The following is a 23,497-nucleotide window of genomic DNA, read 5'->3' on the forward strand; positions in this document are numbered from 1 at the left end:
AAATCTTTTGTACTCTCTAGCACTGGGCATAAGATGAGAAATAAACCACAAAGAAAAAAACAAGTGGAGCAAGTGCAGAAGTGGTGTGAAGCCGGTTTGTGGCTGGCAGCAAGGTGTGAGCTGTGTGCCAGTGCAGGTGGAGCCCAGGGCAGAGCCAGGGATTTGTCTCCAGAGCACCCAACCCAACCCAAGGCCTTTCCCCAGGGCTGTACTCAGGGGCCTGAGTGGAAATGGTGCCAGGGTTCTTCTCACAAACCTGCTGGAGAGTGGAAATGGTGCCAGGGTTCTCACAAACCTGCTGGAGCCCAGACACAGCCTGGCATTAAAAAAGGGTAAAGCCTTGGGTAGCTCCTGCCAGGGCAGCTGATGTCCTGCTAAGACGTGTCCTGGTGAGCAGGAACAGCGTTTACAGAGCTGAAAAACCCAGCACATCAGAGTTTTAAATTATCAAAGCAGATAACAAGGACCAGAGGATTAGTGCAGAGGCGAAACTGAGCTGGAGGATATTCCTGTAAATGCAGCCAGGAGAAACTCAATCACGTTTTCATTTAGGAATTCAAGCACTTGTGGCCTTCAGTAGTCCTTAGGAACCCAATACTGGGTACTGGAGGTATTTAGGTCCAAATAAGCACTGATTACCACTTCAAAAAATCCCTGTATTTCTTATTCTGAACACCAGGTATCAGCATCTGATGTAGCTGAATGCCATTACTTGTCACAGTGTGGGGTCCCTACTACAAAACCCCCCTAAACTTGATGTATTTTACAAGTGCTAAATGTACATGAAAGTTAATCAAGAGAGAGGTCTTTACAAAATGTCTAAAGCTTCTTTAAAATCCTTGCAATGTCTGAACAGTTGTGAGTGAACTGCTGAACAGAATTAAAATTCAAGCAAGATCAGATACCAGGAAGGATTATATTCCCTAAAAAGGTCAAATAGAAAACTCTGAAATATTTCAGGCAACTGTTTCCATGTTCAAAGCACCATGACAAAACAATAAACCAGAATATGGAAAGCAAACATCAGGACAGTTTAGAAAATTGGGGATGGAACATGAAGACAAACAACTTGTCAAGCAACAGACATCTCCCCCACATGAACAAACCTCCAAACTCCATGATGTGATGCAATTTGGAAAAAATTTTTTGGATGCCAAAAGATACCAATAAGTAGGAAACTGGGTGTTTGTTTAATGGATATGAGAGAAATTCAGGCGATGTCATCCCATCACTGGGAAAATAATGGTCTAAGTACAAGAACAAGGAAAGCACACACCAAACATGGATAATTCATGGCTGCTGCCAGTGTGTCAGAAACATGAGTATAAAAACATGGCTTTCTGTTTCTTTAATTAATTAAAAATAATTAATCCATAAACAAAAGCCTGAGGGCTTTTTTGTTCTTTTTTTTTTTTTTTTAATTAAGCCATGTCTTGGGGTTAAACAATTTTAAATACAAAACAAAGTCAAATCAGGTTTGTCAAAAGAACTAAAAGATATCTGTGTTAAAAAATGAAAAATAACAAGGCTTCATTTTCTCATTATTAACAGAAAACATTAAGTGTAAACTACAGAAGAAGAAAAAGTTGCTTCCTAATAGACAAAAGAATCATTAAGATTATTAAAGGAATCCAAATTTGTACAAAAAACAAGCTTTTGCAATTAAAGGCCAATGTGTACTCCAGAACCCATGGATAAGATAACAGAAGATCTGGAATAAGAAAAAATATAGGAGAACACAAGACAAAGTCCAAGCTTTCAATGCAAAAAAGAAGTAAAATTCTGATTTCCAATATTGTCAAGATTTCCTGATTATTAGGGAAGCTCCAGACCTTGCGTGGCTCTTGCTGCTGAGGGCTCACAGCTCTGCACTCTGCTGCCACAGCAGCAAGAGGCCAAAGAAATTAAAGCAAGCTAAGTTAAAAGTTCAGGCAGACAGGAGCGCCAGTGATGAGAAGGCACTGAGAAGGGACCACGAATGGAGAATGGTTGCACAACAGAGAGGGGCAGAAATCAAGGAACCCCCTCTGTGAGTGGCTGAGCTAATGAGGCCTCGCTGGCTTCTCTGCCGTCTAACTGCATGCAAGATGAAAATGGAGCTTTCTTCCCCAGTTAGTGACCTCTCAGGAGATCTCATTCCCCAGCAGCTCCTTGGAGTTCAGCAGGGATCATCAGCCTTTTTTCTTAGGGCTTTCTTTCCCCTCAGCCTGGTCATCCGCTCTCCCTGCTGGCAGGAGCTCCCTGTTCTCTGTCCCTACCTGCCAAACACTGACCCTGGCCCAAGGACGCAGGAAATATTGAACTGTGGGGGGAGAAAAAAGGGATGAATGCAGAGACACACCAAGAGATTTGGTCTGAATGTTTCCGAGGGGAGCTGCTGCCAAATCTTGGCAGCCCCTCCTCGGTCACTTCAGCTCCTCAGGTTTGCATTTTCCCCTCTCCTACCCCCACTCCAAGTCAGGAGAAGGAATCTGGGTTTTGGGGATGAATCACCTTCTCAACACTTCTCTTCATGAGACTCTTTCCTCTTTGGAAACTCAGCAAGAAATCATACATATGCAACAGAAAACCCAACAAAGTCAATTTATTTTAAGCCCAGGAAAAGGGAATTAAAAGACAAACACTTTGCAGGAGTTAAAACTGAGCCGTTTGCTGGTTTATTAGCAATGAGGACAAAGAAGGCAAATGGCCACAATAAACCTGTCAAGCCTTCCCAGCACCTCCTCGTGGGGGAAGCTACCCTACTTTCCTGAGCAGTTTTCCTCAGACTCATCACTTTCTGCTAACAGATGGGAAGCTGAAGATAGAAAGAGGCATAGTTTATGCCTAGCACCAAGGGGAGGGAAAAAATTATCTCAGCAGGAGATTCTTTAAAAAAAAAAATTAAAAAATCAGAAACTGTCCTTCTCTTCAGAAACCAGAGAAGGGGGAAGTGTTGAAGACAAAGGATCACAGACTTTGTCTGGTGCTGCCCATGTTCTGAATGCCCAGCCCAGCTCCTCCAGCCTCTTCTGATATCCTTGCTCCTTTTCCTAAATCACCCATCAGTGCTCCCATGAGAGCAGTAGGAGAAAAAAAGCTCCTTCAGAAGTCTAACATAAGGAGTTATATGATCAAAAAGCTTCCTCATACTCTATAAATTGGAAATACATTTTTTCTGTAAGACTTAGAACTTTTCAGCTCATCCTTAATCCTGAATTCGTATCTGGATTAGTTTCTTCACCAAGCAGTCAGGATTTCCCTAACTCAGAGATGGCAAAACCCTCTGCAATGATCCAGCAGCAGGGCAAATCCTGGATTCACATTGAAATATTGTGCAGTGAAATGCTGGGATGTACACTAAAATAACTCTCTGAGGCAGATGGGAGTTTATAATTTGCCATTGAGACCTACAGATTTCCTGAAATTGTGATGATACAGTAAAAATGTCACTGGTCTTAAGTCACTTAACGTTTTCTTCCTTTCCACCACTATGGAATTGTGAGAACATTCATCAGTAGTGGTATTAAAAAGGAAAAAAAGCTCAAACACCATCCCAACAACCACACACAACCAACCACAACAAATTAAGCCAAACTAAGCCCCTATAGATTGTGATACCTTAATACTCAAGGGGAGAAAGATCTTCTACTAATTCAGCAAGCTTACCTAGTGCTGGAAAGGACAAAGTGCTAACAATTCTTAGCACCATTTATCATCATTTTCTAGATGCCAGCACACATTCCACTTACATTTGCATGTGTTTGTGTGTGCATGTTTGCCTTTTGTGTGGCAAACATGCACGCACAAACACATGCATGTTTGTGGGAGAGGGAAATACATAAAAATGCATACACTTTTTGGAGACCATGGCACCAGAAGCATTAACACCACATTATCTACACACAACTTTAAATTCAGATTGAAACCTAAAGCGAGGAATTTGGGAGTGGTTATTTCATTTTCCTGTCAGTGATTTATCAATTAAGTTGAGTAGGGAAAGGGCTGGTTTGCTCCAGTGCTAACATTCACTGAGGAACGTGAATCTTGCCCAAACCCTTAGCAGGTTGGGGCAGAAGGAACAGCATTTGCACAATACTGATTTTAGATTTTTTTTAGATTTCTCCCCCGTAAGGATGGGCAGGCCCTGGCACAGGTGCTCAGAGCAGCTGTGGCTGCCCCTGGATCCTGGCAGTGCCCAAGGCCAGGCTGGACATTGGAACTTGGAGCAGCCTGGGACAGTGGAAGGTGTCCCTGCCCATGGTAGCATGTATAATGAGATGATCTTTAAGGTCCTTCCAAGCCAAACCATTCTGTGATTTCTCTTTAGTTCCAATTTCCAAAGCTAGCTGAGAGAATGCAGGGATTTAAAAAAAATTATTGTGTGTATAGTTCTTCAAGGGAAAAGCTTCCATTTCTGTCTTCCCTAAGAGAAAAGAGGTCACCAGAATCAGGGTGAGAATGTTTCCAAGGTTTGCCTTTGACAGGGCAGGCATGGAATTGCATGAGTGGTTCTTACATAGGAGTGTGAAGATTATAATCAAGCTCTAAGAAGGCTGAAATTCCCAGGAAATCTATACACACATATAAACCCTAAAATAATGAAAGATAAAGGTTTGGTAAAAGTATCAATCCCTCTGTTATTTCTGAGCAGATCCCAGGTGCTTAATAGAAAAACAGAATACAAATGTAGAGCCACACACACCCAGTTACACACAAAACCAGAAGTGAACCAGAATGGTTTATGAGAGACATCAAAATATCATCAACTAATTAAGAGCATCTTCTCCCTTTTGGGAAGATAACTGCAGCCTCTGTAGACTTGAAAAAATCTACATGGATTTGGATAAATATGGAAAATGGAAGCAGAGCAGCCTCTTTAAATGCTGAGTGATTATAGGAGGGTATTTCTTTGGGGTTTTTTTGGGTCCATAATGTGACCATAGAAGAAACTGCAGCACAGCAAGTTCCCTGCCATGGGCAGCAAGCACCATTTTACCTTGGAATGTCATTAGACCATCAATTGAGACAAGCACTGACTGAACAAATCAAAGAGAGCTATTTATCTACAAGCAGTGTAACAGATTAGGCTACCAATAATTACAGATATAAAATAATGCAGACTAGTCTACAATGTGGTTTTGTGAGCTTCTATTTTGTTGGAGTTCAATTTTGTACCATTCTTATAGACTGTTCTGTAGTGTCATCATAAAGAAAATTTAAACCAGTTTCTGTCATTTCCCTAAATCTTTCTGACTAGCCTGATACATGCCTTGATTTATAAAGTCTATGGTTATTTACAGATTTGCCCTCCATCATTCTGAAATGAATTTTCCTTGAACGTTCATTTCCTGGCTGAAATTTTCTAAGACAAAGTAATACAGGGAGAACTTTCAAGGGTAACCTTGGCTATGAAATAAGTTAGGGAGCCTTTAGTCCAGAGGATCCTTGGGAGAAAAAAAAAAAAAAAAAGTGAGAAAAGCCTGAAGTGGTTTCATTTGGCCAAAGAAGGATGCTTGATATGCAGATGTTTCATTTCTTATTAAATGAAAATTGAACTCTGTTCAGGTGGGAGTTGGAAGATAAAGCTAACCTGAGTTACCAACACCACCAACCCAAGATAATTTCACATAAAGCTTGAGGAAATTTTATCAAAACTATGAAAAGAAGATTTAAATATTGAAAACAAAAAAAAAACCTCTTGTTAGCTAGTCTGCCATACCTTATGTTCCAGTGCTTAGTTTATATGTTAGCAAAACAGAGGTAATTAGGTTGGCATTAAATTCCAGTACATAAAAGCTGCTGAAATTTTCATTTGCAGAGATGTTTAGCCATCATTTTCTTCACACTTTGAAAGTGAATATAGACAGTCTGCCTAATGTCCTCTTATGTAACATGCACCAAATGCAACAGAAAGCAATATGGAATAAAACATATCTGGGCACTTTCAATTTTACTTGTATTTCATACATAACACATTTAACCTGACAAGAAGAAAGGTAATAAGAATGAAAGTCATCAATTTGAAATAGTATTTTTTGGTTCTAATCCTTAAGCTATGAAAGAAAGTCTAAGTTTCCATGGAAAACGTTCTATTACTAAAAAACAGACAAACAATATTCAGATAATAAATCCTGAGCAATAGACTTTTTAGCTGCTAGTAGGTGAAAAAATACTGCTGTCAAGTGACTAAAATAAGCATTCAATTCTCTAACAGTCTGAAATATAACAGATTTCACTACAATATCAACGTGCACTCAGGTACATGAAATACATGACACAAAGGACATCCACAACCACATTAGAAAGATTTTTAAATTTACAGTCCCAATAATAAACCTCCTTTTTCATGTGCTTGATAGAGAGGGCAGATATATGGAACTGCTGCTCCTCTGCAGCTTGGCACAAGCCATTCCCAAGAGGGAGAAAAACCAGGATATTGGGAAGTGCTGTTTAGAGTTCTGGTGAGAAGCATTTTTGTCTGTAATGTAGTGACCCTGCATCACCAGAGGCACATGCAAATTCCTAACACCTCCGTTCCCTTAAATAAATGAGAATATTCAATATAGCTATGCAATAAAAAGGCTTTTTCCACTACTGAACTTGTATGCCCAGTTATGGGGATTGGGGGACAAACCATAAAAATATCCAACAGGTTTGGCTGCTCCTCCTGGACTGGGAAATTTGCTGTTCTGTCAGGATGGTGGGTGCCCATTTCACCCATTTCAGGACAGACTCAAGAGGAACCACAGCAAACTTCCACACTGGAATCCCTGTAGCAACATCATCTCCACTTGGATCTTCTAAAGTCAAAGCTTGTCATGGAAAATGGATTTTCTTTAGGACATGATGCATAAACAGTCATTTTTTTCCCCATTTCTACTCTGGAGAAATACCTGCATTGTCCATAGCACTTTAATGTATGTCTGCCTACTGCCTTAAAGATACTTTAATAGATTTACTAGCAGCTATCATACCTGGATTTGACTTATTTTAATTTCCAGCCTCAAAACCAAACTATAATAAAATAGCTGTTGGACCTGTCACAGCCTGAACATAGCAAGAACTAAATGCCATGTTTTCAGCTAGTCAGAAAATTCTCTTTAAATAGAGAGATGATGATCATACCAGAAGACATCATCAGCTTTCATAATTCAAAATTCCTTTGTGTTGGTTGCAGCATATTACATGGCAAAACAAGGGGGATAAATATAAAAAAATATGTATATAAGAATATATATATGAGTTAGGTCTGGAATGGGGTAGCCAAGGAAAATTCAGGAAGACATAGAAGTAAAAGGAAGCCCTTTTAAGTTAATTTACTATTATTTTACACATTCTCCTCCCAGGTCATCCTGTCTGAAAACTAAGGTGGTCTCAGGACCACATTTCCAAAGCTGTCAGAGACTAAAGATAACTTGACAGCTGACAATTTACTGCCACTAATTTTAAAAATATCACATAGATCAGCTCCAAGAAGAGTACCATGACCCACTATAGGAATGCAAAAGGAGGCATGAAAAAAAAAATCTAAATTCTCTCAAAATATATCTCAAAGTTCCTTTTTCGGTACAATAAAAAAGCTGCCAACTTGTTTCTTCTTAATTTTTTTTTCTTCTTACTTTTGTTTCTCCTTTTCCTTCTTGCCTTTGGATATTCAAGAATCAAATGTGATTCAAGAATCGCAAAGAAGAAAAAAAATATTAAGCCACATATAAAAATATAATTTAAAAACCATAATAATTATTTTGAAAATATAATTTTAAAGGCAACTTAACGATATTTACAATCACACTTGCAATATTCATTTTCCATGCTGGATCTCCAAGCACTTGGATCTTAACACCATTACTGGTCCATGCAGACATCTGCAGCGAGTATTTTGGAAAGAACATATATTTGATTCTGTCTGCTGCCTCAGGATGGAGAAGACAGGAAGGCAGTGATAATTCCATTAGAAACACCAAACTTCCTTGTCGCCACATTTCTCTTCACAGAGAAAAGCAAGGCACAGTTCTTCCCAAGCATATTTCTGGGTTTCACATTCTCTGAACCTCAGAGAAAGGAAAAACAATTCTTATCTCATTTGCTGTGCCTGTGTTTGCACCAAAGTAGAATGCAATGTGGAGATTGTTTACCCTAAGGGATGGGGTTTTGTTTCTTTGGTCCATCAGGGCCAGGTGTGTGTGTTGGGACTGTTGGGTGACAGCCACGAGATTCTGTGCAGTTGAGTGCTTGGCAGATTCAGGTTAGATGTAATGTAATACAATGTAATATAGTATAGGATAATATAGTATAATAAAGTCATTCATTAACCTTCTGATAAGATGGAGTCAGATGCATTATTCTCTCCCCCTTGTCAGAGGCAAAAATATCCTCTATACTTGCTCATGTGAAAACCTAATTTTTGTCTCTAAAATCTCAAAAACTTACCTAAAAAAAAAAGTTGAAGCATGCATTAAATGCTGTTGCTCATCTCAAGGCCTGCTATGTACAAGCTGGTTTGCCAGTCCCCCCTCAGGGAGAGGGAAATGCAGTTTAGGAGGTGCCAAAACAGCATTTTCTTGCACTTCTCAGAGTGGTGGCCAACACATTTGGGCCAGCTCCCTTCCCTGGGTGACTGGCAAGGGCCTGGCTGAGCTGTAATTACTGCTGGCAGCAGGAGCTGCCTGCTCCTCTCCACAGCTTTTGGAGAACCAGTTCATTTCTTTCCCCTGGTTCAGGCCATAAAAGTGAATTCCAAGTATCCCACCTCCTGTTTTATGTTCGCTGTCCGTGTGCATGGACAAAATCCTGACATCCCGTTAAGGATCTGAGTCACAAGGCACAGGAAGAGGCTTTAGAGGTTCTGCTTCATCCCTGGGCTCTTCCTACAAGTATTTATGGCAAAAGCAAGCTGCTAAAATGGTAATGGAAAAGGGAGGGATTTAATGTGGGACATAACCTAGGCAGTGCTATAACCACGCCGTAAAAATTTCAGCAGGAACCTTTCCTGTGCAGACATTTCGAGGAGCCTTTTTTGGGTTCACATATTTGCTCCAGCTGAAATATCAGGCACATAAAACATGGAGACAATGCCACCACCAGAAGCATAATTAGAGATTTGGAGGAAGAGCTTCATCAGTTGTCCATTTAATTCTCTCTCCTGGCTCCAAGAGTGGAGATGTACCAAATGCTTTGGAGCAAAGACGCTCCAAAAAAGAGGAATCAGAGCACTTTGCAATCTGGTAAAATCCTTCTGCATGGAAAGGTTCCCTGAACTCCTCTCTAGCTCTTCTTATAGAATATAAACAAGTCAAACTTTAATTACTGTAAGCTTTCACATACTAATGGAATATAAGGAGATTTAAAGAAATTTGGAAAGCAGCAATTTGCTTTGGAGTGATGTAATTTTACTTAATTGCTTCTAATTAAAATTATTCTACAAATGTAAAACAAAAATGTCTATTAATTCTCTGCATAAACTAAATTTAGGTATCAACTGAGTAGCTTATTCACAGTATTTACTATAATTACTGCAAGACTTTTGTAACTTTGATGATTTAAAAGTTTGGAGGCTTGATACCAAATAATGGTTTCTGCTGCATAAAGCAAAATAATCTTTCAAACTCCCAGTGCCTTTGTACTTTGACTGTGACTCACTAAATTTACATTGTGTGAAAGTACATGTAGGAGTAAAAGCACTTATGTATTATCAAGAAATATGACATTATAATCCCATGAAGTTACTACTTTTAGAAAAAAATAAAACTGTTCCCATTCTCTTCCACACCTAAGTGTAAAGTGAATACCTTCCATTAATTTTACCTTGGATTAACTTTAGAAAGAAAAAGGACACAATATTTTTTGCATGTATTTTAAACTTCACTTTTAACACAAAGTTTTGAAATCGGCCATGAAACATAAAAATTGGAAATATCTTTCCAAGAAATTTAACTCATCTGAAAATAATTATTGTATTTTAAACTATCCTGTGATTTGTGTCAATCTGACAAAAAGTTGCGGCCAAAGTTGGGGTGGAAAATTAAACAAAAAAATATGTGAGATCATGTTGCAAACTTTCATATTTTAGAAATAGAACAAATTAGATCCAAATACAGTATTTTTAAATGTTTTTATCTTCTTTTATCTTCCTTATTCTCTCTCCACGTTTTTGCTGCCTGGATTTTAATTTGGTTCTTCAAACAGCCCAACAAAGCCAATGCACCAGGGTCAATGCGCCATTTTGAGGTGAAATTTGCTAACGTGAGTAAAACCAGTACTAAATGCTATTTTCCTCCTACAGATAAGCAATTTTCTTCTCCAAATTCTTCCATACTCCAAAGTCAGTGCATCAAGAGAGCCGTGCCTGATTTATTCCATGGGGAGTTTGCATTACCACTGTATGGAGCTCACCCCACCAACACCTGAGCATGGACCTCTGACAGCAAACAGAGAATCAGGAGGAAACAACCACACTCAGAGCTCCTCTTGCTGTTGGAATCATGGAATGGTTTTGGTTGGAAGGGATCTTAAAGCCATCCAGTGCCACCCCTGACATGGCAGGGACATTTCCACTGTCCCAGGTTGCTCCAAGCCTCATCCAGCCTGGCCTTGGGCACTGCCAGGGATCCAGGGGCAGCCACAGCTGCTCTGGGCACCTGTGCCAGGGCCTCAGAGGGAAGAGTTTCATCCTGATATCCAACCTAAATCTCCCCTCTTTCAATGTGTACCCATTCCTCCCTGTCGTGTCACTCCAGTTCCTGACAAAGAGCCCTTCTCGGGTTCCCTGTAGCTCCTTCAGACACTGGAAAGGGCTGGGAGGTGTCCACACGAGCTTCTCTTCTCCAGGGTGAGCAGCCCCAGCTCTCCCAGCCTGTCTCCTTAGGGGAGGTGCCTCCACACCCTTATCAACACCCTGGACTCTCTCCAACAGTTTTTATGTTGGAGGCACCATCTGAAGACACTTCCAGAACCTGGCAAACCATGGAGTGTGGAAATCCAGACCCTGGATTTGTTTTTAAACTTGGGGGGCGGAGAAGAAAACAGATTTCTCTCAGCCAACAATTTTGGCACTGTATTACCATTGCTTTCCTCCAAAACAAAACCAATTCCAAGAGCCTCCTAAGGAAGTCACAGGCTGCCACCTTTGGGCCCAGCTGTGTCACAGAAACATCTGTGCAGTGCAGGGTCAGCATTTCACCACTTCAGCAAGGTGGAATCTCTCCATGAGTGCATTTCCCTCTGCCTAATGAAGTTCAAGCCAAATCACCACCAAGGCCCAGAATGAGATTGTTGATGTCATGGCAAAGCGACAAGCAAAATAAAATTAAATTGTAGTGGCAGCAGCACCCAGGAAACAATTCCTCTCAGCAATTTACTTCTCACATCACTCTGTGGCACTGACTACATTCCCTCACTGCATGGATGCCATGGGAAGCAGATGGTTACACATTTTTAACACCAAGCTCCCCAAATCTAATAACAGACTCTTAATTAAGGAAAAATCAGGGAAAATAGGCTTTAATAAACAAATGGGTTACATGAATACAAAATGCAGAGGGCATGTTTAAAAATTGGCAAAGACCAAAAGCAGGAACAATGAGTTAAATTACAAAAGCAGTTATTAAAACGTCTGTTTTGAATATCTAAAAAAAAAGAAAACCTTGAAAATGCACTATTCCAGGGAAAATTCTGCAGTGGCAGGAAGAGATTCCCAGTGCAACTTGAAGTTTTTTCTTAAATTCAGCAATTCACTAACAAATAATCATTAAAGCCTTGATCCCCAGGGCATCCTAAAAGCACTTTTGCAGCATTAGTAATAGGCCATTTAATTCCCCCACTTTATTTCTAATTTCTAATTAGGCTTTAATTCATCATATATCTTATCCTCTCATTGTGATAGCCTGTATTCCTAAGGAAATGGGAATTTATCTTTCTGAGCTAAAAGTTTTTACACTCAGGATTGCTGGATCATGGTGTTCCTTCTGCTTGTTTGCCATCTCCCTCAAACTATCCTAAAATAAATCTGAGTGTTTATTATTGAAAAATCCTACTTTCCCTTATCTGCTTATGCTGCTCAGCTGGCATTTTGGAAATGCAAGAATTGGTGACATTCCATGTATCACCACCTCAAACCACATCAAAAAGTCCTCTGTACCAGCAGCCTTGTCTTAAAATAACCTTGAAGAGCTTCACCATGGAACACTGATTAAACATCTGGTCCCACTGCATGTCACCAGACAAGGGATGGTGCCAGGGGCTCCTCGTCCTGCTTGGATTTCTCCAACCTATGGATTGCTGCACTACTTGACTATCTAAAATGTTCTACTGGACAGCTTCTTTTATTGTCAATCTGAAAAATAAAAACAAAAAAAAAAAAAACAAAAAAAAAAAACAAAAAAAAAAAAACCCACACCAAAAACCCATCCCCAAATCAACTGCTTTTCCTTGTGACTCTTCCTCCATTTTCTCCTGCCCCAGGTATAAGGTTATCAGCATGTTACATCTAACGCCAAAATATCTTTGTGATCTTAAGCAAAACAGAAGCACTGGAATGAGGGTAGAGCAAGTGGAGTGGAGCAGAACAAGGGGAGAATTGGGGTGAGCTTAGAGCAGAGCAGACCCAAATTCCTGCACCTGCAATGCAGCACATCCCAGCTCTGCCTCGGTGACTCCAGCAGCAGCAGGAATCTGCTCGGGGAGAGGGATCAGCTGCACCTCAGGAATCACTCCTAGACCCACAAATTCTGACACTGGGGAGACATTTCAGGACCCTCCCAAGTGCCTGTGCTGGGGACAGGAGTGAGACCCCAGGAAATGCTATTCCTCTGCTTCTTTGTCAGTGGGAAGTCTGAGTTTGTAGCTGATGCCCAACAGATTTTCCTGTTGTGGTTCAGTTTAATTTGTTTGGTTCTAAATATCAGCAAAAGATGGAGTTGAGAGGAAAAGGAATTTTTAAAAAAATGTGTTCGTGACGTACAGCAGAGCCTGGGTGGGGCTGCCAGGTGATCCCACACTCAGACAGTCACCTGAGGCTGAAAAGCACTGCAGCACTGCAGGGTCTGCATTTCCTCCCAAACCCTCACAGCAACACCAGCACCCAAAACAATCCAGTTCCTTCTGCTGATACTTTCTGAAGGAGCAGCATGCATAGATCATGCTGAGAGAGAGGCTGCTTTTCTTTAGCCTGCTGATCTCATTATAAGCAAATACGAGGGCAATCTAATTTTATCGGCCACAAAACAAAGAGCGTGTTTAAATTTTAACATCCAGCCAAAACCTCTTCTGCTTATAATTTGAGTTTAAACTTATACAGCATGTTCATTACCATAAACAATCTGCAAAATGGCCAGAAAACAAACTCCCCCCTTGTAATCTGCTGTCAGAAAACCACAAAGAAATAAACATTGGCATCTCAGCTTTGCTTTCACTTTGCTCTCAAGGCTTTGGAAAGACCAGCTGAGAAGTTTTCCTTCCAAATAAACTGAAAATTTTAAACAAACCAAAGAATGCTTCCAGATGTTTTTTCTTTCAAGCATACCTTAATAAATGACCCTGAATAAAGAAAACTTCAAGGTAGATAAATAGTGTCTTGGAGGATAATGAATTAAGGAAGGGCTCTAAGTATTACAAAATTATACTCATGTTTCATCTCAATTGATTTTGTCCACCTAATCAGTAAAATCAACAACAACAATTTGACTTTCTTCTTTGTGAAAGAGAACAAAATACTATTTTAAAATATGAGATAATTTCAATTTAATAAATACTACATGTGCAGATAATGGGATTTCCATGAAAAATTCAAAGAGCATTGCTCTTCATCATTAAATTCAAGTTAATCAGCATATTCTTCTGCAGATTCAATTAAAAACCAATATTCTAAATTTATTACTCAGTTGTAAATATCAATTTGGTTTCCAAGCAAAACAATATGAATCTGCAGTAAACAGCTCAATCATTCTGGAAGTTGTCTAAACACCAACCCCAATAGCAACAGAGAAAATAAACAAGAGAAAAGCCACAACAGCAACTTCTCCAAAATCCAGAATACGTGGTACAACATATTGTACCTTAACAAACCAAGAGAATTGACAAAAAGTGGTGATAACCAACAGGAACAAAGACTGCTATTTGCTTATCAAACGTTACAAATTATTGTTTTAAACAGATGTTCATTTTGAATGCCATATGGGAGATGGGAAGGATCTGTCAAAGCACAATCTTGATGGAAATCTCCTAATCTAACCTGACAGAAAACCAAACCAACAGATCGACAGCCAGGAACTGCAGATGCCTCATTTGCTTTGGAAACCCAGCCTGAAAGGAAGGGCTCACTAACAACAACCACCACATCCCTTCCAGAGCTGGTGGCAGCGCCCACAAACCCCAGCATGACAATATTTAATGGGAAAACAATTTATCCAGAGAGCACAACCCTGGAGAACCCTGGGGGATGGATCCAAGAGGAGCTTTGCCTCCCCTCCCTGTGTGACTGCCCCAATTCCCTACAGGGGTGTCCTGCCTGCCCAGGAGAGGAGCCGCCACAGCTCCTGGAGGAGTGAGTGAGCTCCCTGGCATGGAGGGAAAAGGACAGAAGCACAAGGATGGGCACAGAATGAAGGCAGGCTGAGAAAACCTGGCCTGGTTAGGCCTGGCTTTCCAAACCCAAGCCCAGCAGCTGCTCTGAAACTCTGCCATGGGGAACAGGCGGGTTTGGCCAAGCTGGAGAGAGCAGGAGCTGAGGGAACCCTGGAGAGAGCAGGAGCTGAGGGAACCCTGGAGAGAGCAGGAGCTGAGGGAACCCTGGAGAGAGCAGGAGCTGAGGGAATGTTGGAGAGAGCAGGAGCTGAGGGAATGTTGGAGAGAGCAGGAGCTGAGGGAATGTTGGAGAGAGCAGGAGCTGAGGGAACGCTGGAGAAAGCAGGAGATGAGGGAACATTGGAGATAGCAGGAGATGAGGGAATGCTGGAGAAAGCAGGAGCTGAGGGAATGTTGGAGAGAGCAGGAGCTGAGGGAACGTTGGAGAGAGCAGGAGCTGAGGGAATGTTGGAGAGAGCAGGAGCTGAGGGAATGTTGGAGAGAGCAGGAGCTGAGGGAACGTTGGAGAAAGGGAACACTGAGCTCCACAGCCTGAGGAGGCCCTCAGGACCATCACTTCCATGTCTGAAAGGTGCCCTAAGTAGTTGCAGACTCCACTTTAATGTTTCCCTCTCCTCTCCCATAAGTTCCTGTTCATTATTTTCATATTTTCTGTTTGGCATATAGAAACAGGATAATTCCAAGTTTGAACTAAATTTCTCCATGACTATAAAAATATATTTGATTAAACAGATGTCAGCAAAATTTTATGGAGTGAAAATTGACTAACAGATGGTGAGGTCTGTGGAGTTCAAAGAGGCTGTATTTTATTAAATAGGAAATTTGACGAAAAGAATTATTTTGCTGGAAATACTGATGCAGTGTTTAGGCAAATGTAATACCATTCTTACTTGATAGAAAACAGTAAGTTTGAAAAAAACTTAAAATAGATAAATTCATACCATGAACCTCACTCAGACCATTAAAAGAGGGGATTTTATTCCAAATTCTTTTTACTGATTACAGCACATCAAGGTTCTCAAAGAAAAATAATGGAGAAGAAAAAAACGCTGCTACCAAACCAAAAAGAACTATGACCTTGATTAAGCATCCTGAGCAAAATACATCCTTTGTCTGATACACAAATATTGTGAAAACAAGTCTAGAAGTACAAGACCATGGGATAATAAACAGTTATACCAAACTTACATTATAAGCATTAAATAAAATTGCAAATAATGGCTTATATGCTGTGGGAAATGAGACAGAGGGATTATAACTCCTGAATGCCATTAATATACCACCCCTATTCCAGCTTTACTGCTTGGAGTGGTAGAAGAACATTGCCACCAGTGGAACATAGACAGAGAGTCAATGAAATGAAAAGAACACCATAAATGTAATTATTATTGCATAAAATGATTTCTCTCCCCATTCCAATGGCTCTCAAGTCTTTTCTTCAAGCTGATAGTTTAAACATTTTATTACATCATTGGGAAAAAAAAAAATTCAAAGGGCAAAAGTAGTTTCAAATTCATGACCAGGCTCCTTCTGCATCAAAGAGAAAGCTACAGTACCCTGTGGAATAGCAGTCAGGGAGCTGCCTCACATGTCCAGGGGGAAGAACTGGAGTAATCCAATAGTTCCAGAGCATTCAGCCGTGCTGAGAGCTGCCTGTTGTCCAAAGCAGCCTTGTGCTGGATCACAGGCAGGAGACCCCTGTGATTCCCCCACAGGGAGGAACTCTGAGGAGGAGATAATTGGAGCTTTGTGAGCTGACAGAGCCCCTCTGACATGCAAGAGGCACCAGCACAGCCCAGCTCCATCAGAGAGCTCTGCTCCCTCCAAAATCCTGCTGGGAGCTGCTCCTGCTCTGATCCCACCCAGCACAGCTCAGGGCTTGGTGCTCCCGTGGATCAGAGCTTCAAGTGCTGATGCCACCAGGAGTGAAACCATCACAAACACGTAACAGACATCTCTGAGCTCGTGTCTTCATTTCTCAGGGACATCCCCCATCAGGTGTTTGGCTGTGCTGTCAGGGCTGCTGATGTGAGCAGCCCCAGGGCTGTGGGAGCCGCTCCATGCTCACAGTGGGAAATGCTGCTGCTGCTTTTTCAGAGTGGGGCAGTGAACTGAGCCCCCCCAGACTGTGAATGCACAAACAGAGCTTACAGCACACCAGTATTTATGGTTTATTATCTAAGATCATGTCTTATTAGTGGGTTTAAACCTTGATACCAGCACCACAAGAAACATTTTCCCACAAAGACTGTATTTTAGGAGAGAAACAGTCAGATAATGTTTGACAGACTGATAAAAGAACCGACTAATTCAAGCCTCCACAAAGCAAAATACCCTCCTTGAGTTTGCACTTCAGGGTTTTGAACAAGAACAAGCTCTTGAGGAGCAATGCTCAGCTTTCCAGCCCATCCATCCTTCCTCCCTCTCTATTGATCCATTTATCAGTCACATCCAGGTATCTGGGCTGCTCACAGGCTCCAAATAAACACATGAGATTGTTCCTGGGTTTATATCACTACCAGAGTAATTTAGGTCATGTTTAGCACAGTCCTGCAGCCTTCCCAAGGAAGAACTGACTGGATTCAAGCATGTTGAAACCACATATATGTTGTCTGAACTATCTTCACATGCTTTTAGACCTAGAAATCCTGTATTTAAATTAGCAGGAAAAGGAAACGTTGGAGGTGGGTGTTAATTACTCCTATTTACAGGCTTTTTAGCAGTTTCCCATATTGGTTAAAACAGAAGCTGTATCTTATTTTCAGTGATTCAAAAATCAAGGCAAGAGACAGAAATTCATCAGAAAAATCAGAGACTACTTTTCCAGAGATATAAAAGAAAATGCAGCTTACAGATCTCAGGCATCAGCCTTTAGATCTATCCTTTATCTTCCTAAGGCAAACATGATTATCAATCTATAAAAAAATCCTGAAATAGTCACCAAAAAAACTCCTCTTAATCTTCAGCCGTTCAAGGATTCTGCAGTTTTCAAAAGAACTCTTAAGCACAAGACATTTTGGGGTTTGAAGTATTCAGTGTTAAGGGCATGAAAAATATCACTCAAAATGTTTAAAAGGGATTTCAAAGCTTGACCCAAGTTGATAACCCTGGTTAAGATTTTCATTTCTGGATATTTAAGATAAAATGGCTGAAGACTTACAGAGAGCAGAAAGCAGTTTTACAGCAGCATTTTAAGTTGCAATAAGATTCCTAAATATAAATGCCCAAAGCTGATGTGCCAGAATGTTCATTGGGTATTTTTTAAGTGAAGGCACAAGGAATGATCTTAAACTTGTATTTAACCTCTACACAAGAGGCAGTTGAGCATTTAGGGAGATCTGAAGGAAGGTCTTGTTCTCATCAGATCATCTTTCTTCAGCTTTGGAAGAAGAAGTGCTAATTTCCATTCTTCCCCATTTTCTGACGTGCTTTAGGACTCATTGTGGATGTGGGAAAAGAAATTATTTGACCTCTTGAATAGAAGGAAAAGGGAAGCGGGAGGGCCGTGTCTGGAGAGAGATCTCTGCCCCCTATTCCATGTCAGCATTCTGGGGCCTCAGGGAAATTTCTCAGGGCCAAATCTGACAGCTACCAGAGAGGTTTATTGTGAAATGAATGAGGAAAAGTACTCTTGGGATAATATTATGGAAACCTCTTTTTATTCCTGCAGTGAAAGGCAGGAAAAGTCCACCTAAAAATACCAAATAATTTACAAATGGAATCAGAAGAACAAAAAAAAAAGTGTCAATATTCATAATGCTCCCCCAACTGGGTAAACTCAATTAGAATAAAAACAACTTGTTAGAATCATCATTCTAAGGTGGTTTTAAATACCTTTAAGATAATTGTTACCATACTGGAGCCAGAAGTTCCTGAGGAGCTGCCTATTGATCCCTTTCACTGACAAGTTACTGGTTAGATAAAATCTCATGCCCACTGTTGGTGCTTTTTTGTTGGTATTTTCACAGAGAATGCTGAACACTTAAAAAAATTATTTGGTTGAGAGGAGGCTGCTCTGTGCCTTGGGAATGCCAATGGATCCCTGATGGTGCCACCTTACACACAGGGGTGACAGGGACACAAGGAGGGAAGGGTCTCCCCAAGCACAGCCTTGCACTCAGTGTCTTCTTTAATGCAAGCTGAAAGCAAAGTGCTCCAGCTGATAACCAAAAAATAGAAACCAAACAGTTAAGCCCTGTCTGATTAATTGCTCTACTTAGCTAATTTGATAAGCCCTCCATCAGTTTTCCATGCCTCCTTCATTGGCTTGATCTACTCTGCAAATTAATCTAATTATGAACACCTGCAATCCACAGCCCATCTCTGCAGAAGTTCAAAAGCTCCTATTTATACTCAGTGTTTCTCTAAAGGTCAGTTCTGAGCCCCATCCTGCCACAAGAAGCCAAGGAAAGGGCACAGCAAGGGGAATGTGCAGTAGAGGAACCACTCTGCCTCAGCAATGCTTTATTCCCTCTGTATTCAGCAATATAAACTGCATTTTACAAGAAAAATCTGATAACAATTTACAGCAGACAAAAGATGACAAAGTCATCACAGTGCCCACATTGATCAGATCAGCCTCACACCAGGAGGGGAATGACAATGCCAGCTCAAATTCAGGGTGCCATGGGATCCCCTAAGAAACCAGGGACTGCACAAAGAAAGTGCCAACTTGACCTGATAAAACTATTTTGAAAAATTCAGGATCACCTAGAGTGAATATATGTTAGATAATAAAAGATTAACTGTGTGTTTATGGTGTAGATGTGTGGCTTTCCCTTGATTCCCTGAAAAGCCATTTCTATTTGCACCAGTTCTTCACACAGGACAGAACTCTGCCAATAGAATCCAATCACAAAACTTGGGCTGCAGTATTTCCAAAAGCATGGACGGGTAACTGATTTAAAACCAATTGTATTGATAGTTTTAATTGATGTCTCTGATTGCTACTTTATCCTCATTCATTATTGTGAATATAAATTAGAAACAAAAGGAAGCCCCAAGCAGTTTTATCTGGCTATAAAGATTTCTTGCCACTGGATTTGCAATTCCTTTTCACAAATTATTTTGTGGGCAGAATTTTTAATACTCTGTTTTAATCATAATTTTCTCCCTCTCAACATCATTACAGAAAGATTGAACATCATAAAATGGTTTTTTTTTTTCATCAAAATCAGAAAAAGTTGTAGTTCAATTCATGTGGGGGTTTGTGCTAGCCTTGATAAAATGTATTTTTAAAAGACAAACAATAACACTGTTAGACTTGCCTGACTCAGAAGCAATTTGCATTACTAAAATTTAACTGTAAGCCCTTGAGATGCCAATGGTTTATTGTATTTGTTGTAAAAAATATTTTAGCCAAGCAATGCCAAACTTGGGGTCTTCTGCAGTAACTGTGGCAAGGAAAATGAGGAAACTGTGCTTCAGAGAACATCTGCAGGGCTTGCAGGGGACCCCAAAATGAAGGACACTCCTAACCTACCTCAAAATACTGGTCCAATATTTTAAACATGAGAGTATGAGGAAGTTATTGATGGAGCCATTAACTGTCTCTCTGGGGCTCCCAGATTAATTAAATTCAGAGTCAGTTCTGGATCCTCAGAGCCTTTCCAAACCTCCAGCAAGCACCTGCAGAACTGCTCCAAAGATCACCATGGACAGCACAATGTGGGAGAAAAGTCATGAATTACATGGAAAAGCTGCTAGAATGTCAGAAAAATGTAGAAAACTACACCAAAAAGAAAAAAAAATAATGTTGGCATTAAAAGCCCTGACAGATGTTAAGCTTTTGTTCTTGAATCATCTCCCTTTGCAGAGCTCTGAGTAATTAAATGTGATGAGTTGCAATGTATTTGCAAGGGTTAGGCCACAGTGTGCACCAGCCAGCCTGCTTCTAAGTTTGTTGTCAAAGCCTCAAGAATTCATCAAGGCTATTAGAACATAAATTGTTCTAAATTTCTGTACTAAATTAAGGAAGAAGTGGCTGAGAAACTGAATGCCAAGACCACAAGAACTAGATAACAGAGGACTGTGAAACACCTGGACTGTAACCAATCATTACTCTGAGAAATACAGGCAGAAAATGAGTGAAAAAGACTAAAGCAGTAATCAGAAAGTGTGTACTTAGTACTTAGTATCTATAAATATGTGTATAATGTAAACAATAAACAACTTCTACTTAATCACATTAGCCAGCTATTCAAAACCCCTCAATTTCCCACACTAGTGATGTGCAACTGAGCAAGGGCTTGTCCCTGCCATGACCCCAAAGCTGCCCAGAGCCCCTCACCAGGGGAAAGGATTCCTCTGGGAGCTGAGCATGGTTCCTGACACCCCAATGGATGTCCCAGGATGCCACAGCACACTGATGGCTCCCAGAAACACCAGGAATCTCAGCTGAACGTGGCCACTGATTACCCCAACATCTCCATGAGGCAGATCCCAATGGAGGACTCAGCTGAGGTGAACTGGGGAAGAATATTAAAAATCCGTGTCCCTTAAAGCCTTGGCCACTCCTCTGCCATCCCCAATCCCATCAGCAAGGGAAAGCTGTTTATTAACTTCTGCTCTCAGAGGTGGAGGTCACCAAGCAGCTCAAACATCCTGAGGCATATGTAAGGGAGAACTTAGGAAATAAAAAAAATTTAAATGGAGAAAAAAAAAAAAAAAAGAAGAAAAGAACACTGGAGCCACATGAAGATCACTTATTTCCAGTTAAAACCATGAGGGAAAATAATCAATTTAAAAATATGTATCAATAAACCCAGAAACACAGCAGAAGGTGTTTGCTACTTAACCCCTCAAAAAAAGACCAAAAAAAAGAAAGCAGAACACAGTAGGAAACCTTTTGATAAATGTGAGGCCTAATCCCAAAAGCTGGTTTATTTTCATATCATTATAAAAGGGGCAGTTTGCTAATATTTTGAGAAGAAGGGAAGGAGAAGGAACATGTGCTGCTGAGGAGCAGCACAGGGGCTTCTTTTGCCTATACAAAATGAGTTTATGAAATATATTTAACTGAGTTATTTTAAGAAGTGCCAAAAAGTTGGCAGCCACAGAGAATTCCTTAGCATAGCTAAAGAGCCTGGGGGTTTGGAACCAGGACAAAATGGGATTCACTGGACCCAGGCTGGGCCTGTTGTGTTGCTGTTTGCAGATCTCCTCATGGAGAGGAAATCTGCAGGAATTCTGATTCCTGGCAGGAATTCTGATGTCACTGATTGCTTGAAACTACAAAACTGGCCCCATCCTGCCTTATCTGCAATTTTGACCAAGACCACTGGAACTTTGAGGCCATTATCAGATCCTTCTCAGGTTCTTAAAACTCATTTTGCACTGGATGTTGTAGAAAACTGGAGATTTGTCACTAGTTCAGCAAAAAACAAAGACTAAACTCATTCCCATGTGTTTATGATGATTTCAAATGATTAGTTGCTAAAATAACATGATACCCCTTTGATATAATAATCCCTGGAATGGCAACATGAACAACAGGAGGAGATCAGGCTCACCATGAACATAGTGCACCAGGCGAGGAGATCTTTGTGTCACAGCATGCAAGACCTGTTAAAAACAAAGAAAAAAAACCCGTTTATGTTTGGGAAATTTAAATAATAATCATTATAATGAATGCGAAATCAAAGAGAAAGGCAGTTCAATCATTGAAAAGCAGCTCCATTTAAATCCAAATGCATTTATTGCACAATTAATAAAATTAAGCTCATCTCTCTTGTGTTATTCCATAACAGAAAATTTAAAAGTGACTCTTAAAAAAATCAAGTATAACACACCTTAAAAAAAATAATATATTACACACCTTCCAATAGAATTGAAGCATTTAGTATTGCTTAATTCCAGAAAATTCTAACTAACAATACACACAAAAGCCATCATGCTTGTTAGCACTTACAATTATTTTGTAGTAGCATTCAGGTCTACAAGCATTCAACAAAACTGATAACCACAATTTTTCTCAGAATTAAATATCTTGAGGGGAAAATGTTTACTGAATAAATACAAGCATGAATCAGGGCACATGAAAGTTTTCCTCCCTTCCTGTTGGAGATGAAAACAAACATCTCTTCCAAGAATTACATCAGGACAAACTCGCAGGTGTCACAAATCTAATGCCAGGATGAAATTTTCAACAAAGATTCTATTTCAAGCCCTTCTGGGGGTGATTTCACGTCAGCAGAGACAGAATCCTGTGTGCAGCACATTTGTCAAGACACAACTTGCCAAACAATGAGTTCAGCAGAGCTCCTCGCGCTGCCTGGGGAATGTCTCCCTCCCAAACCAGCAGATTGATGCAGGAACACAGCAGTGCCAGCCCTCCCAGAGCTCCAGGACACAGGGATTCAACAGCAGTTTCTCTCCCAACCCCTCAAAGCACTTCAGAGCATCAGAGGGATGCACAAACAGAATGGACCTCGTGTTATTAAGAGCCAGAAAGGAATTCCCAGTCTCTGGGTTCTGCCGCGCAAATGCCCGGCCAGAAATGAAAAGGACAACACGACTTATCTGGGAGGCAAAGCTGACTTAGGGAGGTGATACATCATGAATTAAATTGGAATCTGGCCAGAACAAAACCAAACCAAGCCTAACCCACTTGATTGAAGTGCTGTGTAAGCGCTACAAGCGATAAAAATACCTCTCTGCCATCCCAAGCTGACAGAAGTGCTTGCAGGAGTTCCAAGCCAAACATCTTGTTCCACCACCTGGGCTACCAACATCTCTTTAGCACATTTATCCCAGAGATTCCCCATTGTGGGAACACATGAAAACAGCTAAAAACCAGAGCTCTCTCACTCTGAATTGCACACACAAGACTGGAGCTGAGCAAACAGCAAGTCCATCTTGTCCAGGAGCTGAGAATGCAATCCCTCTACTGGATACCAGTCCCAAAAATCAGCAGGTGACTCCAGGAATCAAACAG

General features: G+C 40.6%; 1 protein-coding gene across 1 annotated transcript in view; it reads right to left on the reverse strand.

Annotated features, from left to right (window-relative positions):
* The window catches only part of ATP2B2 (ATPase plasma membrane Ca2+ transporting 2), a 403,728-nt gene that overhangs the window by 281,987 nt on the left and 98,244 nt on the right, over nucleotides 1–23,497 (reverse strand). The window contains exon 2 of the mRNA XM_058813217.1: nucleotides 22,074–22,125. The gene's annotated coding sequence lies outside the window, so the exon portion shown is untranslated. The remainder of the gene's footprint in view (nucleotides 1–22,073; nucleotides 22,126–23,497) is intronic.

Source organism: Ammospiza caudacuta, chromosome 12, assembly GCF_027887145.1.
Source record: "Ammospiza caudacuta isolate bAmmCau1 chromosome 12, bAmmCau1.pri, whole genome shotgun sequence".
Lineage (NCBI taxonomy): Eukaryota > Metazoa > Chordata > Aves > Passeriformes > Passerellidae > Ammospiza > Ammospiza caudacuta.